This window comes from Ambystoma mexicanum, chromosome 8, assembly GCF_040938575.1.
Source record: "Ambystoma mexicanum isolate Mex_15411 chromosome 8, UKY_AmexF1_1, whole genome shotgun sequence".
Lineage (NCBI taxonomy): Eukaryota > Metazoa > Chordata > Amphibia > Caudata > Ambystomatidae > Ambystoma > Ambystoma mexicanum.
Window position 1 is genome coordinate 1,608,521,338 of NC_090929.1, and position 15,351 is coordinate 1,608,536,688.

The following is a 15,351-nucleotide window of genomic DNA, read 5'->3' on the forward strand; positions in this document are numbered from 1 at the left end:
TCTCTGCCCCAACCTTCAGTGCTATGCAGATGACACTCGGATCATTTTCAGGCTCCTTTCAGCCACCTCCTCTCATCTCTGACTGTCTGCCATCCAAGAGTGGTGTGCTGCCAATGATCTCTGCCTCAATGCCAGCAAGAATGAGATTCTCCTCATCGGCACACCTGCTCCCTCCTTCCCAGTCACTCTCTGGCCGGCCTCTCTTGGCCCTCTTACTGCTCCCACCTGCGAGGCTAAAAGCCTTGGGGTCATCTTCGACTCACTTTCCTTCACTCCTCACATCTCGGACGTCTCTAAGAAGTCGCACTACCAGCTGCACTTCCTCTGAGGTATTCTTCCTTTCCTCTCCTTCCCCAGAGCTCTGGTTCTCTCTAGGCTGGACTACTGCTATAGCCCCTTTCTAAAGTGTCCTACCCTCTACAACTCATCCAAAACAGGACTAAGACTTGTCCTTGGCCTCAAGCCCAAAGATCGTATCTCTCCAGGTCTGAAATCTCTGCACTGGCTGCCAGTGGCGACAAGGATCAAGTTCAAAACCCTCTGCATTGTACACAAGGCCTTCTGGGGCCTGGGACATCCAATACCTTGAACTCGCTCTAGCTTAATATCTTCCTTCTCAAGCTCTTTGCTCAACCGCCTCGAACTCCCTCAGGGTTAGTCACTTCTCCAAGCAGCGAGTTGGTGTAGATCTCCTTCTGGGGCCTCCCTCTGGAACAGCCTACCTGCATCTCGAAAACTTGAGAACCATCTCTGGTTCCGGAAGCACCTCAAGACCTTCCTCTTTGCTTCTGTGTTCTCTCCTCTCCCCTGCAGATCTCCTGGCTGATTCTGAAACTGCACTGGTTACCCGGCTACCTTCTGATCTCAGGCCCAGGTCCCAGCCCCGCCAGTTGTACACCTGCACTGCTGCCCCCCTGGCAACCCTTGCACTCGGGGACTGTTTCGGTATCCCTATAGCCGCTACTAGCACTTGGCACCAGATGTCTGCACTTACCCTTGCACTTGCCACCAGCTGGCCGCAATTTTATTTATTGTCTTTATTTATTTTACTGTTATCGTATGATCTGCCCCCCCTCCTTTCCCCCTGCACTCCCCCCCCCTCCCTTGCAGTTGCGCAATCTTAATGTCACCTGGCCTAGTAGGATCGTTGTCTCAGTCTTCCCCGTTTCCCCTCCCTTGCTTCGTCACGCCTTGAAACACTTGTGTATAGGCGCATGATAAATGGCATATCATATATATGCTATCACTGCTCTTCTGCTTTGAACGTGGCAGGTTTCATGCAGATTGCAGCTCATCAAACCTGTTTTATAATGCAAAATAAGCTTGAAAATAAATATATAAAGGCTGACAATTAGTCACAAAAAAGGGATAGGTTGATTGCATTACGATCCTTGCTTCAAACATTTACTTTTTCTTTGGCGCCCATGTTACAAAAGACATAACCTCCTTGTTTGTATAGTAATTAACTGGTCATCAGCCACTTCGACTCATTAAAAATAGGTAAACACACAAAAAACAATTTCTCCGTATTTTTATAATAAAAATAGGAAACCGGCTTAGAAGAGCCTGTGCCCCTGCTTTCGCCCATATAGCTCCATGGATGCGCTTGACCAGTAGTGCACAGTGCCAAAGCAAGAAAACCACGTATTACCTGAACTGGGAGCAAAACATGTATTTTTGTGTTTTAATTACGAGATGCAAAGAAATACTACAAGAACATCAGTTGTACAGTTAATTTTATTTTTCGAAAATACTCTCACGGGGAATGTGAATGAACTCCATCAAAATCCTTTAAAAACGGAGTAAAATACTCACTTCAATATTATCTGGAGCACTGACTACAAAACACGCGTTCACAGTCTACAACACAATCACTGAAAAAATACCAACAGAAACAAGTCTCGTCTGCTGAAAGATTTATTTAATCAACCTAACAATGTACATTGTGTTGGAGACTAGATATTTATTTCATAGATCTCTCAATGTGCCTCCTTGAAGTCACTACATGTCAGTTTGCATTGGAGATAGAGTACCCAAGGCTGTAGGAATCAGCATTCCTACAGCAAGTCCATGCAAAAAAACAATGGCTTGCACAGCATATTACTCTTGCATGTACAGTCTCAAACATAAAATGGCATTTATGAAGAACAGTTATACGAGATAGAAGAAAAGCTTCTTGTACACATACAAAAAAGCATTGACAATGCCAGCAGTGTAGTACTAACTAGCCAGTGTGCTAGTGTCTTTGCATATAATAGCAGTGCCTGGGAAATGCCCATGCACAAGTAAACACTTGTTTTTAAAAGGACACACAATGCTTATAAAATCAAATGGCTTAAGGCACACAGGGCTAAAATATGTTTATTACACCACATTCGCAGCTTTCATTACGCCATTAACTGACTGATTTCCAAGAACACTGGCAGCTCCTTCAAGCAGAGCGTTTGATCTTACCGCTTGATAAAATCTAGCTCAAAAAGATCCCAAGAGTGAGTTTTGGACAGCGTTGAGTAGGAAGTGGGTGTGCACGGCCATAGGGATTAGTATGGCTAGGGGCAGTTAATGGTTGGGCAAATAGCCAAACACATATAAGCTGCTGGGTGCCCCCCTCCATACACCATCTTAGAGGTTCTCCAATGCACTCGTTTTGGCTTACACGTGGCACTTACGTACCACCTAATAGACAAACCTAAAAAGGACAGCTTTCTGCAAAAGCTAAAAATAATCGAGCCTTGCGCAACAGGTTGGAAACTATTTCCAAAAAGAATGTCATGATCCATGTTTAGGCCCAGAGCGATGATTTTGTTGAATTTATCCAAAGAGCACAGCATTTTTTGAGGTCCAACATTCTGTTTCCACTTGACCTCATTGAATCAAGGTCAAACAGCTGTAGGTTTTCCATAGTGCAATCCGAATGATGAAACTATCTAGTTATCAGAGATATGTTACTAGCTTTCTTTCAAATTGTTCCTAAATATTTTCTGCAATCCAGCCCTAAAGGCTCCTTTATTGTAACTTTTATGTAACGGGTGCCGCACACAAGATCATGCAAACTACAAACTTCTTTTTACAATGCAGACCTGAAATCTCAAATGTCGTCTGTTCCCAATTTGGCTTAGGCAGATTTTTTGCTGAAGAGCCAAATATTTCCAGTGTTTGGTCTATTACCTGGTAAAATACTGTGACCAAGAAGCTTAAAAACGGGTGCATTTGCGTAAGCAATCATCAGTTGGTAAGGGCAACTGTTTTGAGGTCATCTAGCTAGTGCCGATATTGGCGTAGAGTTTTATATAGCATATTGCTGCTTTGTGGACATACTAATCTTTGAGACAGTCTTCCCACCATCTTTTTATTAATCTTTAGTTGAGCAAGGTGTGATCATAACGGCTACGGAGAGGTTGACAGCTGATTCTATGCTAAATGTCTTCAGTACCTGAAAGCCATTGTTTAATTTCTTATAAAAAAGCAAACTGGCATCCAACATACCCTCAAATATTGAGGGCTTTGGCGCGATTTGGCTTTTGAATGATCATTTCAGATCCTCACTTCCTTCCACTCTTTACTCTTCAGTCGGCGACACTGTCGGGCCTCAGGACATGTGAAACCGGCGGTACTGTTGAGGATCAGGACAGCGATACTGGCGGCCAATTTTCTTTTACTTATTTAGGTCTTGCTGGCTGCTGGTGGGGACCGTTTAACAGAGGCTCTATTTTTGAGGACCTTCTGCATTGCCAAGGGCTCCGCACAAAAGGCTGATAAATGTCAATAAAAACTCGAAAAAGAATCGATTCTGAGGACTATGGAGTTGCTTCATATGCTACACTACTGACATCTCTCTCAATCCAGTTATATGACTATATTAAAAACAACTGAGAATATATTCTTGAATTAGCCGCTGGATTTCATCCAGACGCCGTTTCCCTAATTTATGAAAAAGATCGAGAATAGTTGTAACATTACCAGAGACTGAACAACCATCCAGTGTAGAATGCAACAGCTAGACCATAAATGTGCCGATTCTGCAAGAAACAAGTGAGCATGTACATTTGGAACACTTCTATACGTTTCTATGTGGGACCACTACCATGGCAATGTAAACTGGAATCTTATTCTAAATATATCAAATCGCATGAAGCGTGAAAGTGGTGTCTCAATATTGGTGCAATGCATTTGCTCTACTGTGAACTTGTGCTGTGTGCAAGTAGGAAACAAATGCACGAAAAATAATTCATGGCTAGGCAGAGTTATTTTTATTCCCCAGCCAGTTCTCTTAAACTAAGCGTGCACACAATTGGAGAAGTCTGTACTCTGGGCACGAATACAGAGCATTCAAATCAGAACAGGCTCTTACTAGAGTTGAGTAATGCAGATTTGCAACTTATTTTTAGATAAATGTGAGGTCTCCAAAACTTGTAAATATTAGAAATGCCCAGTATAAGTAATCAACAGCCTCAAAAAGAAAATGCCCATGCCCCATCGCATTTGCAGAAATTGTACAAATTTGAATACGAACGATCACGAGGCACAATAGAAATAATACAGTGAACCTCAACAAATAAAACAATACATGATATGAACAGATGCGATTAAAATGCATTTTAAACACAATTTCTCAATGTTGGACACACATAGATGAAAGCTTTACCCTAAACCAGGAGTTACATTTTTTTCCCGGGACAGTGGGTAGTCGCACTCCCACCTTGCATGATACGAGTGCAGTAGAGGCTGCTCCGAGACTGATGAACTTTATACAGTGGTCGAAAAGTACAAAAAGCAGTAGTGGAACCATGTTGCCTGCAGGCCTGCCCCTGCTCCCCACTAACCCCATTGCCACAACCCCTCCCACACACACACAGTACACCCCCAACACCCTCCAAAAACACTTGCACCTGCTGTTTAAGGGAACGTTCAGTGCACTGAAAGTGAAGGTTTCAACTTCTTTCTACACTTTTATTTTAAAACACAACCATTCCGGAACGGTTTCTTTTTAAAATAAAAAGTATAGCAGCTGTACAAGGTAATTACTTCGACCACTGGCTTTATACAAAGCTAGACATCGGCCCTTTTGCAGCAAGGAAACCGCACAATGCTTGTTCAAATGGAGTAAAATGCTTTGATCTCCCCAAGCGGACCACTTTCTGTTATACACAATAACGTAATTAGTGATACGCCAATTCGTCACTCCTGTACGCCAAAATCAGTTTTACACATCGGAAAGGGCTTGATTTCACCATATGTAAAGTCACCCAGCCGAACGAAATCCCACCTTGGAATGCCACTGGTATCTAAACCTGCAAAGAAATCTGAAAGAGGGTATATTCACAAAGACTTGGGAGCTCGATAAGATTGCAGAGAAACAGCGCTGTCCGTCCATTTCCCACCAATGCTTCTCAGAGTGGCGCCCTGTCCATTCCCCAAAAACGGGTAGTTGGGTCACAATTAAGTAAAGCAAATTGGAAAACGCCAAGCCTCCCCCCCCCCGCCCACCTCCCGATGGGCTGAGGTTGTCATCTGCCTTTATGCAATGGTCTTCAAAGTTGTATGCCTGTCCCGCCCCTCTCCCCGTCCCAGAGCATGCGCGCCCCAAAAATGCCAAATGGAGGGGAACTATCGTGCGCAGTCACCAGACCCTACTCCCAGTGCAGTCCCTGGAGGGTGGGCGGGGGGGTGGGAGGGTGGTATGTTTCCCCGGGATTACAAAAATAATAATGATGATAATGTAAAAATGTTGCATTTTAAAGCGCACTTAAAAATTGCCACGGGGGGGGGGGGGGGGGGGGGGAGTGGTAAAGCATAGTATTTTTGGCATCTATGATCGATGTCCAGTTAAAAGATACCATACCCTGTCCCTTGGGCTCCAAAGCGCCTCATAAGGAGAGCTGATTTTGGCAGGTGGGTAGTGGGATTGTGCAAAGGCATTTTTCAAATGCCTTTGTTGTATACAACCCTCCCCTCACCCCACGCCTAGACTCGCCAAAATCAGCTCAATGGACCAAAACACACACAGCAATCACCATCATTCACATGGGCACCCATCACCATACACTCACGCATAACAAGCATACACACATCCATGCACATATTTAAATAGAAAATATGTGAACAAGCTTACTTCTGCCCCAGTCCTGAAGTTCCCTGCCCAGCACTTCAGTTCCTGCATCATGACAAGGAATCAGGAGCTTCCTGCACATGCGCGCAAGGGCCTGCGCATTGATGCTGAAACGCCCGCTCCAGGCTGCTCTGTCCATATGTGCGAGAAACGCAGGAGCTCCCCCCCTCACACATACAGATATGCAGTTCCCCAGTCAGCATTTCCAATGAGCTACACAAGGCTCGCAAAGCAACACGCCCCCTCCTGCCTTGCATGGCTCAGTGAGCATGTGCGCCTGGGCTGGCTGACCGGTCAAAGAGAAAAATTGTTTCCCTTTGACAGTTCAGCCAGCCCAGGCTCACTCCTTCAGGTTTAAAAAGCATCCGGGGGGGGGGGGGGGGGGGGGGAAATCAGAAGTGCTCAGCATTTCACTGGGCTGGATCCTCGGCTCCTCTAACAGGCGAGGGGGCCACTGGGTTGACAACCCCTCACCCATTATGATTGAGCCTCAAGGCTCGGACTGGCCGATAGGGTAACGCCTGAACCAAAATTTTTTTTTTAAAAAAAAAAGGTACTCACCGTAGTGGCTCCCCTTTCCTCCATACTGCATGGGCATCCCAGGAAACAAACTTTCACCAGAAAATACCTTATTCCCCCTTTAAATTTAGAGGCGCATGGGGGTGCGGCCCTGGGAGCATGCGCTGCCCTGACTCCGCCTACCAGCGCCACACCTCATTCCCCACTGACGTGTTGACAATATTTACCATTGCCTAGTGACACCAGTATAATTAGGGGGGGGAGAGGATAGTGGGACGTATGGCGAAAAGGGGACCAAGGACATGTTAGTCACTATGGTAAGTAACTTGTAATTACTCTTACGTCCCATCCCCTTTCCTCCATACTGCATGGGTGTTTACAACTGAATGTAGCCCCATGGTGGAGAGGAGACCCTCCTTCAGCAAATAAGTTCCCAAGAACCGCCTGTCCGAAAGCCGCGTCTGACTTTGAGACGACTTCCAAACAGTAATGCTTACAGAAAGCTGAAGGGGTGGCCCAGTTGGCCACCCTACTTATGACTTGCCACAGACCCTGCCGCTGGAATGCTATAGCCGTTGCCTTGGCTCTGACCATGTGAGCATGCATGTTAGCCGGCAGCGGCTTGTGATGCCCCTCACAGGCCTCTAATGGCTGTAACCATCCACCGTGCTATGGAAGCACGGGATGCTAGTTACCAGCGTCTGGAGCCTCCAAAAGATGACAAAAAGTGTCGGACTTGCAGAAGCCCTTGGTCCTGTCCAGATAGTATTTCCGAGTGCCCCCGACATCCAGACAGTGCAGGACTCAGCCTTATCCTTGGGTGTCAGCGAAAAACGTAGGTATGTCTATTTCCTCGTTTAGATGGAAAGCAGAGGGTACGTTAGGTAGGAACACCAGATGAGTCCGCAGGACCACCTTATCCCTGTGAAAATTGGTATTAGGTTCCGAGGCCACCACAGCCTGGATCTCGCCGACTCTGCGAGCAGAGGCGAGTCCCACTAACAAAGCCGTCTGAATGGTGACCAGCCCGATGTCCGCAGACGCTATTGGCTCAGAGGGTTTGTGCGCCATGGCACCCACCATCACATTGAGGTCCCACACGGGGTGTGGCTTCTTGATGGGCAGGTAGAGCCTGGACAAGGCCACCAGATGTTTGACTATCGGGTTGGAAGAGGAGACGATCTCCTCCCCCGAATTTCTGTAGTCCCTATGGCTGCCAAATAGGTGCAACGTGCATCAACCTGCACGCCCGAGTGTGCAAGGTGCGCCAAAAAGGAGATTACATCATCCAGCATGCACCTGAGGGGGGTGGGGGGGGCGTCGATCTCCTAGAGTCCGCGCAATGACAGAACCTAGTTCATTTACTCCTGTATTGGTTCCTGGTAACCTTGCTCCTGGCGCCCTGAATGATCTCCATGTTAGCCTGCGAGGCTCAGGTGCCTGAGGGTGACCTGCTCAGGGACCACGCTGCAAGGGCTAACTTCTGTAGGGTGGGTGTATGACCCTGCCCCCCTGCTGGGACAGGAAATGTGCTGGTCCCAGCAGAAGGTGAATAGGAGATCTGTCCGTGAGTCTGAGCAGTTACTGGGGTCTCATCGGCCACTATGGAGCTATCAGAAAGATGCTGCGGTGACAAGCCTCCTTTATCTTGCGGATCACCCTGTGGATCAGGTGCGTGGGAGGGAAGGCGTAGGCCGTCATGCCCTCCCACAGTATCTGTAATGCATCGCACAGGGAGCTGCGGCCCCGCCCCAGCCAAAACGCAAACTGATGGCACTTCCTGTTCACCCCCCATCTGCTGAAGACCACCAGCAACACCTGGTTGTTCAATTGCCATTCTTAATTGTCCGCTCCCAGGCTGTTGAGCCTGTCTGCTTCCAAGTTGGCCTCAATGGGAGGGGGACAGCCACGAGGTAGATGTTCTCTAGGGCCCATGCCCATATGCTGACCGCTAGGCTGCACAGCGGAGGGGACCTGGTACCCCCCCCACCCCATGCTTGTTGACATATTACATGCTGGTGGTGTTGTCAGTCTGGATAAGGACGGTCTTGCCACCAATGAGCAGAAGGAAAGCTAGTCAGATGGCCCAGAGTTCCAGCCAGTTGATGTGCGACTCCTGCTCCTGCCGGGTCCAAACTCCATGGACGCTGTGGCTGTCTAGAGTTGATCCCCAGCCCTCTAGGGAGGAGTCCATAGTGATGGTTACCTGCGGGGATGGCTGCCGGAAGAGTCTGGTAAATACCCTGGGGGCTGAGTCGAGGCCAAAGTGTAGCACCTTGTACTGGCAATGGCAGCCCATGATCCTGAAGCATAGGAAGGAGTGATGCGGCTCCCAAATCGGGACATGTAGGTAGGCGTCCTTCAGATCCAGGGAGCACATCTATTATCCCTCGTCTAGTGTCTCTGCAACGAGTGCTGGCGTAACCATCTGGAATTTCTGAAGAGGGAGGGAGAGGTTGAGGGTGGATAGGTCCAACACAACTCATGCCAGCCTGGTTCTTTTGTATGGCGAAAAAAATTCCTTGAATAGAAGCCTAATCCTATCTGGGAGGCTGGGACTTATTCCACTGCCTGGCTCTCGACAAGCGACCAGCTTTCCGCCAACAGAGTTGCCGTCCCAATCTGTGGGAGTGGGGAGGAGAGGGAGGCATCGGTAGGTGGTACCCCGTGGATACTACAGAGAGGATCCAGGCGTCCATAAAGTTCTTGCGCCAAAATTGCACGTGAGCGGCAAGCCTGCCCCTCCACCCCCCCCCACCAGAGACACGTGGACCCGAAGGGACGCGTCATGCCTTTTTCCTTCTGAGGCTGCGGAGGAGGGAGACTGGAAGAAGCCCTTGCCTCCCCCACCCCCACTTTTGTTGCTTGCGCCGGTGCAAACTCGGCGAGCGGTCAGACTGCTTCGCCCTCCGTTCCTGGAAGCCCTGGAAGCTTCTGAAAGACCGCCCCCTGCCGGAGCATTGATACGACTGGGTGTACGCCTTGGGCGTGGTCTTCAATAGGATAAAGACTGTTTGCAAGCTGTTCTTTTAACCAATTCTTTGTCGGTGGTAGAGTGAAAGAGGTCACTACCCTCTAACGGAAGGTCCAATATGCGTTCCTGGACGTCGGTGTTAAACTTAGTAGCCCAAAGCCAGGCCATCCTTCTCAGGTCCGTGGCGATGCAGATGGCCCAGCCAGATGAGTTGATGTGGGCCATGGTGGACTCCATGATGTCCTGCGCTACCAGCCTGGCTTCTCCTAGACCCGCCTTGAAGCATGCCTGGCTCTGAACCGGAAGTTCTGGAAGGAAGTCCCCCATTTCCCTCCAAAGCCTCTGGTTAGCAGCTGCCAGCATGGCATTGGCCTGGCGAGTACAATTTCTTCCCGTACGCCTCCAAGATCTTCTCCTCCTTGCCCAACAGCGCCGAAGACGAGGTGGCTGAGGACGAATGAGGCTTAGAGTAGAGTGACGCCGCAGCGATCACCGAAGAGTGCGGTTGAGGGTGCACCAACAACAAGAGTGTATCCCCTCCATCTGTCTATACTTGGCATCGATGCGCCGATTGACAGGTTGGGCCAAGTGTGGCTTGAGCAACCCTTTCTTGGCCAGAGCCACGATGTCTTTCTGCATCGGGATTCCTGTATTGGTAGGGGGTCTTAGGGTGAGGACTTCTGCCAAGATACCTTCCTCTGGCTGCTCGACCTCGGGTTGAGGAAGGCCCAAATATCTGGCAGACCTACAAGCCTGTTGTGGAAGGTCTTCGCTTATGACGTTGGAGACCCTTTGAATCACCCCTGCCCATAGCCTCCTTAAAAAAATAAAAAATAAAAGTTTGGAGGTTTCTTTTTCAATTTCAGGCTGGGTTCTCTCAACTCCCTGGAATGCAGCCATGCCCCCCTGAAGGGGCATGCCCTACAGTTTGAAGACCTCTGCTCTAGGCAGCTGATATGTGCATATTTTTAAAGCAGTCTCAACACAACCTGAAGCCAGTGATGCAAGACATACACGAGTTTGGTACTTGGGCCTTAGAATCAACGCTTCTAAATCCGGGCCGTTTACTCTCACAAAGGGACTCCCAAATAGGTACATTAGCTCGGATTTCAGTGGCACGAATTCCATACTAGGTACTTGGGGACTGAAGTAGCTAGAGACCGATGGATTGTTTCAGGAAAATTATGGGTTAGCAATGGGTGGTTAAAAGGACAGTCTTTAAATGGAGAAATCTTCCACGGTCATTTTTTGGAAGGATCTCACTTATGAAAATGGTGATCCTCCGCAGGTAGGTTTATCTTTGACCCAACAATATACCACTTTTCCTACTCCGGGCCTTCTTTAAAAGGCTGAGAGGCATTTTCAGGGGCTTCATCTGGTTGGGCAAGGGTCAGCTAGGACTTCCTGTCTGCCCCCTCTTACTAGGGGAGGGCTCACTTTGCCAGATTTGGAATGTTATTACCTGGTAGCTCAGGTCCCCTTCTTCTCACACTGATATTCACGGTTTCCAGACCGATCCCATGTCCAGATGGAGGGCCATTGCTGCCCCAGCATTACTTGGACCTGTAATGCTTAGGAGCACGCCAAGGAGGGCTGAGGAAATGAATGTGGGGGTGGCAACATGCACGGCTTGGGTGTGTATAGGGGCCACATTAGAGGCAGAGCTGATGTACTCACTGCCGATTCCATTGCTCATGTCTCTGGTATCGCTCTCACTGGTGAAGGGTTGTACACGGTGCATGCAGAGGCTAGGGTTGACAACGTTTTCTGACTTATTCCCAAATTACCAATTTTTAACCATGCACCAATTTAAGGTGATGGGCGGGTCATCCCCACTTGAGGTTTTCTTGTATTTTAAGCTACGCACCAAGCTTGGTGATCTTTGACACGTTCCGGTTAAACCTTTTCACTGTTGGACCACGTCATTAAGATGGGGAGCGAGGAACGCCTTACCTTCCGGATACATGCTAAAATCACTACTCAGACAGGTGTGGGGGCTGGAGTGAACAGTAGGGTTTGGGAGCTGTCCCTGCAGCAACCGTTCACAGACTAGGTGCGACAGTATTGTTGTGCACAAACTAAATTTGTATCCTTTAACAGTTGCTTTAAGTTTACTCACTTCAAATGTTTACATCCAGTATAATACACTCCCACTCAAGTACTTGGATTGTCTCCAGAGCCCCAATCAGCATGTGAGCGCTGCAGAACTTCTCAGGCTGATTTTTATTCACCTGGCCTGTAGCTGTGGGGCCTGTTCGAGTTCTGCGGTAATAGATTTCAGGTTATTAGTGAAATGGCTGGCAATGAGGTGGCGGCATTGCCGCCGTTGGCTTGGTTGGGCTACACAAAGAACCTTTCTTCATAGGTCAGGAAACTTGAGACACTGCTGTTTCTACTGGCTAAAAGAGGAGTCGCAAGGGCCTGGGGGCACAGACCACCACCACAGATACAGGCCTGGCAACGAGATGGTGCTTTGCAGCGATATGGAGGAGAACTATAGGAGCATGATTACCCAGGAGCAAAGACTTTTGGGGCCCATATCAGAACTACTTAATGAAGAATGTCTCCCACACCAGTGCGCTCCTGAATCCAATGCAATCACCTCACCTTGACTCCAATATGGCTCCGTTGTAGCAGTAGCCCTGTTAGGCTAATGTCTGCTCTTCATTTACTTTGATCCAATACTGCCCTCGAGCAGATAAAATGATTCCACCATGAGACTCAATGTTTTGCATTCTTGATTCATAAGGTTTATTACATGTTGGTGCTGTCACTTCAATAAAAAGTATTAAAACAAATAGAAATGTTTCCCTTTTGGAAGACAAGGGCGCCCCTTGTCCAATCTTGATTGATCTGCATGGACAATGGTGGGGAGGACATCATCAAGACAGCAAACATCTTCGTGAATATCGGGATGTCAAAATTTACAAAGGCAATGGGCTTGTAGGAGCCACAAAGTTTAGTAAATTGTCCAAGTTTAGAAAGGATGCCAACAACTGCTTATTTCAGAGTCTCTGAAAGAGTTAAGATGGTCATGGAGTAGCCAGCTCCTGAGCAAAATATATATATTTAAAAAAAAAAAAAAAAAGAAGAGCCAGGAAACCATCGGGTAAACCATTTGTTCGACATGAGCCCCTTTCAATATGAGGCATCTACAATTCTCTATATTCAGAGGATATTTTAGGGAGGCCCAGTGCGCCAGATAATATTTGGAGGTTTGGAGTCATTTACTCCCCATTTTTTAAAGTTAGGAGTAAAATGTTTTTAGGGAGTTAAAATATAAAGTCCAATTCCCAATGGGAACATTTTATAAGTGGGTAAAAATAACCAAAAAACGGAAATGTTGCATTAATTATTCATGTACATAAAAATATACAGGTTTACTGCTTACCAGAAAAAAGCAATAATGTTATTTTCCTTCAGTGGTACTAAGCCATAATCAGGCCCAGCACATTAGGTCCAATTGACACCAGTAGAACCCAGCACTCCAAACATCCATCAACACTCACCTAGAGTTCCAGTGACATCACTACACCAACACTCCACCTAGAATGTCAGTGACATCACCAGAGCATCATAACACTCATAGCCATAATCAGGCCCAGCACAGATTATGACATATCTCCCTCTCTTCCACTAACACAACACTACACCCATGGTAGAGACCCATCACAACTGCAATATTACCAGAAAAGTTAAAACTACAAAACTCATACCAGCTCAGAAACCATTCTCAACTTCCACTGAGCCAAACCGCAACACCTCAACATCTAACCAAGATCTTAAATGGAAAACACCATCAACAACTAAACTCGAATCACAGGTCCTCCCCAAAGCCTGAACCAAACAACAATCCTTCCCTGCAGGAGACCCCATGGAGGACAACCAAAACTAACCCATTCACCTCCTAATCCCCGCACAGACATGTGGCCACCATGTCTATGTCCAACACCAAAAACATCAACCAAAGCTCTGATCCTACTTCCTACCACCAGACCTCACATAACATACTATCCCCATATTTCACTTAGACAGCACCTAACTGCCCCTGACAATGACCAGACAGCACCACACTGCCCCCGACAATGACCAGACAGCACCTCACTGCCCCCCCCCCATAAATACCAGACAGCACCTCACTGCACCCCCCATAAATACCAGACAGCACCTCACTGCCCCTTAAAACACCATGAAGCAACTCACTACCACATTAAAATTCTGGGCAGCCCATCAAAACCCCTTACAATCACTGGCACCATCCACCCATAACCAGGGGACATGCCCCTATGACGATGACAAACAAAACACCACAGGACAACATGTAAACTCTCGAAAACCAAAACAGTTGAACACTATGGCGTCAAAGTCCCTGCGCCAGACCCCAACATGTCCCTGTAATGCCAAGCAACTGAATGCAAAGCAACTCATTTTCTTCTTTTTTTTCTTTTATTGTGTTTTAGTTCAAAAGAACTTCACAAAAAATAAACATACACAAAACACATAAAATAAATTCACACTCAGTCAATAAGATATATAGAAAATAATACCTGCATTTAAATTTGTCACCAATATATACTATACATTATTAAAACTGAAAATCATTGCCTTCTTTACCTGCACTAGTTGTAAAATAAAACATACATCACTCCTGCGTGTATCTAAATCTCGTTCAATTAATCTTCTAGGAAAAGAGTGACCATCAGAGAGACAATATAGCTCAATTCAACCCCTGCTCAGAGAGAAGACAGATTTATAAATCTGCTAATAATTTCACGTTTTCTTCGAACTGCCTAAGACGAAAGTTTGCCACCTTCCAAATCTGAGTTTTTGCAATTATTAAATTCCTTTTCCGCCCTGCTATGCATCTCAACCAAAACCTTTCACTGGCAATATAGGTAAGATCATATTCATATTTTACTAGATACAGATATTTTTCAAAGTATTTCTCATATATGGGACTCATTCTTGCAGCAGGTGAGCACGTCTTATAGTTTCTCTCTCATTTTCATTACCGCACAGTCTGCACATTCTCCTTTCCTCTGGTATTTTTAACCAGGGCCCCCCCGTACCCACAGAACATTAAGTCAATTTAACCTCATGTCCAGGAAGATTGTTCCATTAACCTTTGAGGGCATACGCTTTAGGTAGAACTGAGGTTTATTTTATATAGGAAAGGAAGTTTTGCAAATGAGCCAAATTCAGCAACCCCATCATTGCTGTAAACCCAATCCCACTTTTCCAAGGAATTTTTCAAGGACTTCAGCATCGCCCTCTCCGTATTCCCATTTTGGGACAAAAGCAATTCTCTCAAAAATAGCCTGGCTTTTTTTCCTGGAAGTTATTCAGGGGACCCATATTATCTCCCTTAAGCCCTTCATGTACTATGTGCAGTAATGAGCCTTGCTGTACATACCTTATTTTGATATAAAGCTTTGCTCAGTTACGGTCGATTTGGGTAGATCGAGAAATCAGCCCCAATTCTGACCGAATGGCCGGGATAGGTGTATAATTAGAGACACCTAATATTCTTCTCCATATCACACCTTCTGTCACGTCAGCCCATTCAGACCAATCAGAGAAAGATGCTTCCAAGGCATACAGGAACATTTGCTTATAGATGTTAATATTTCCCAGTAGGCTAAAGCCTGCCGTTTTCTTTGAAAAACTCACAACTGCCGCTAAAGTTGCCATTATCTTGGTTCGTTTATTCTTTTGAACTAGTGGGTTCATTTTTTTTCCTTTCACCACA

At 46.8% G+C, this 15,351-nt stretch overlaps 1 protein-coding gene across 1 annotated transcript in view; it reads right to left on the bottom strand.

The window, feature by feature from the left end:
• The window catches only part of DCLRE1A (DNA cross-link repair 1A), a 294,752-nt gene that overhangs the window by 92,401 nt on the left and 187,000 nt on the right, over nt 1-15,351 (bottom strand). The gene's annotated exons all lie outside the window — the stretch shown is intronic.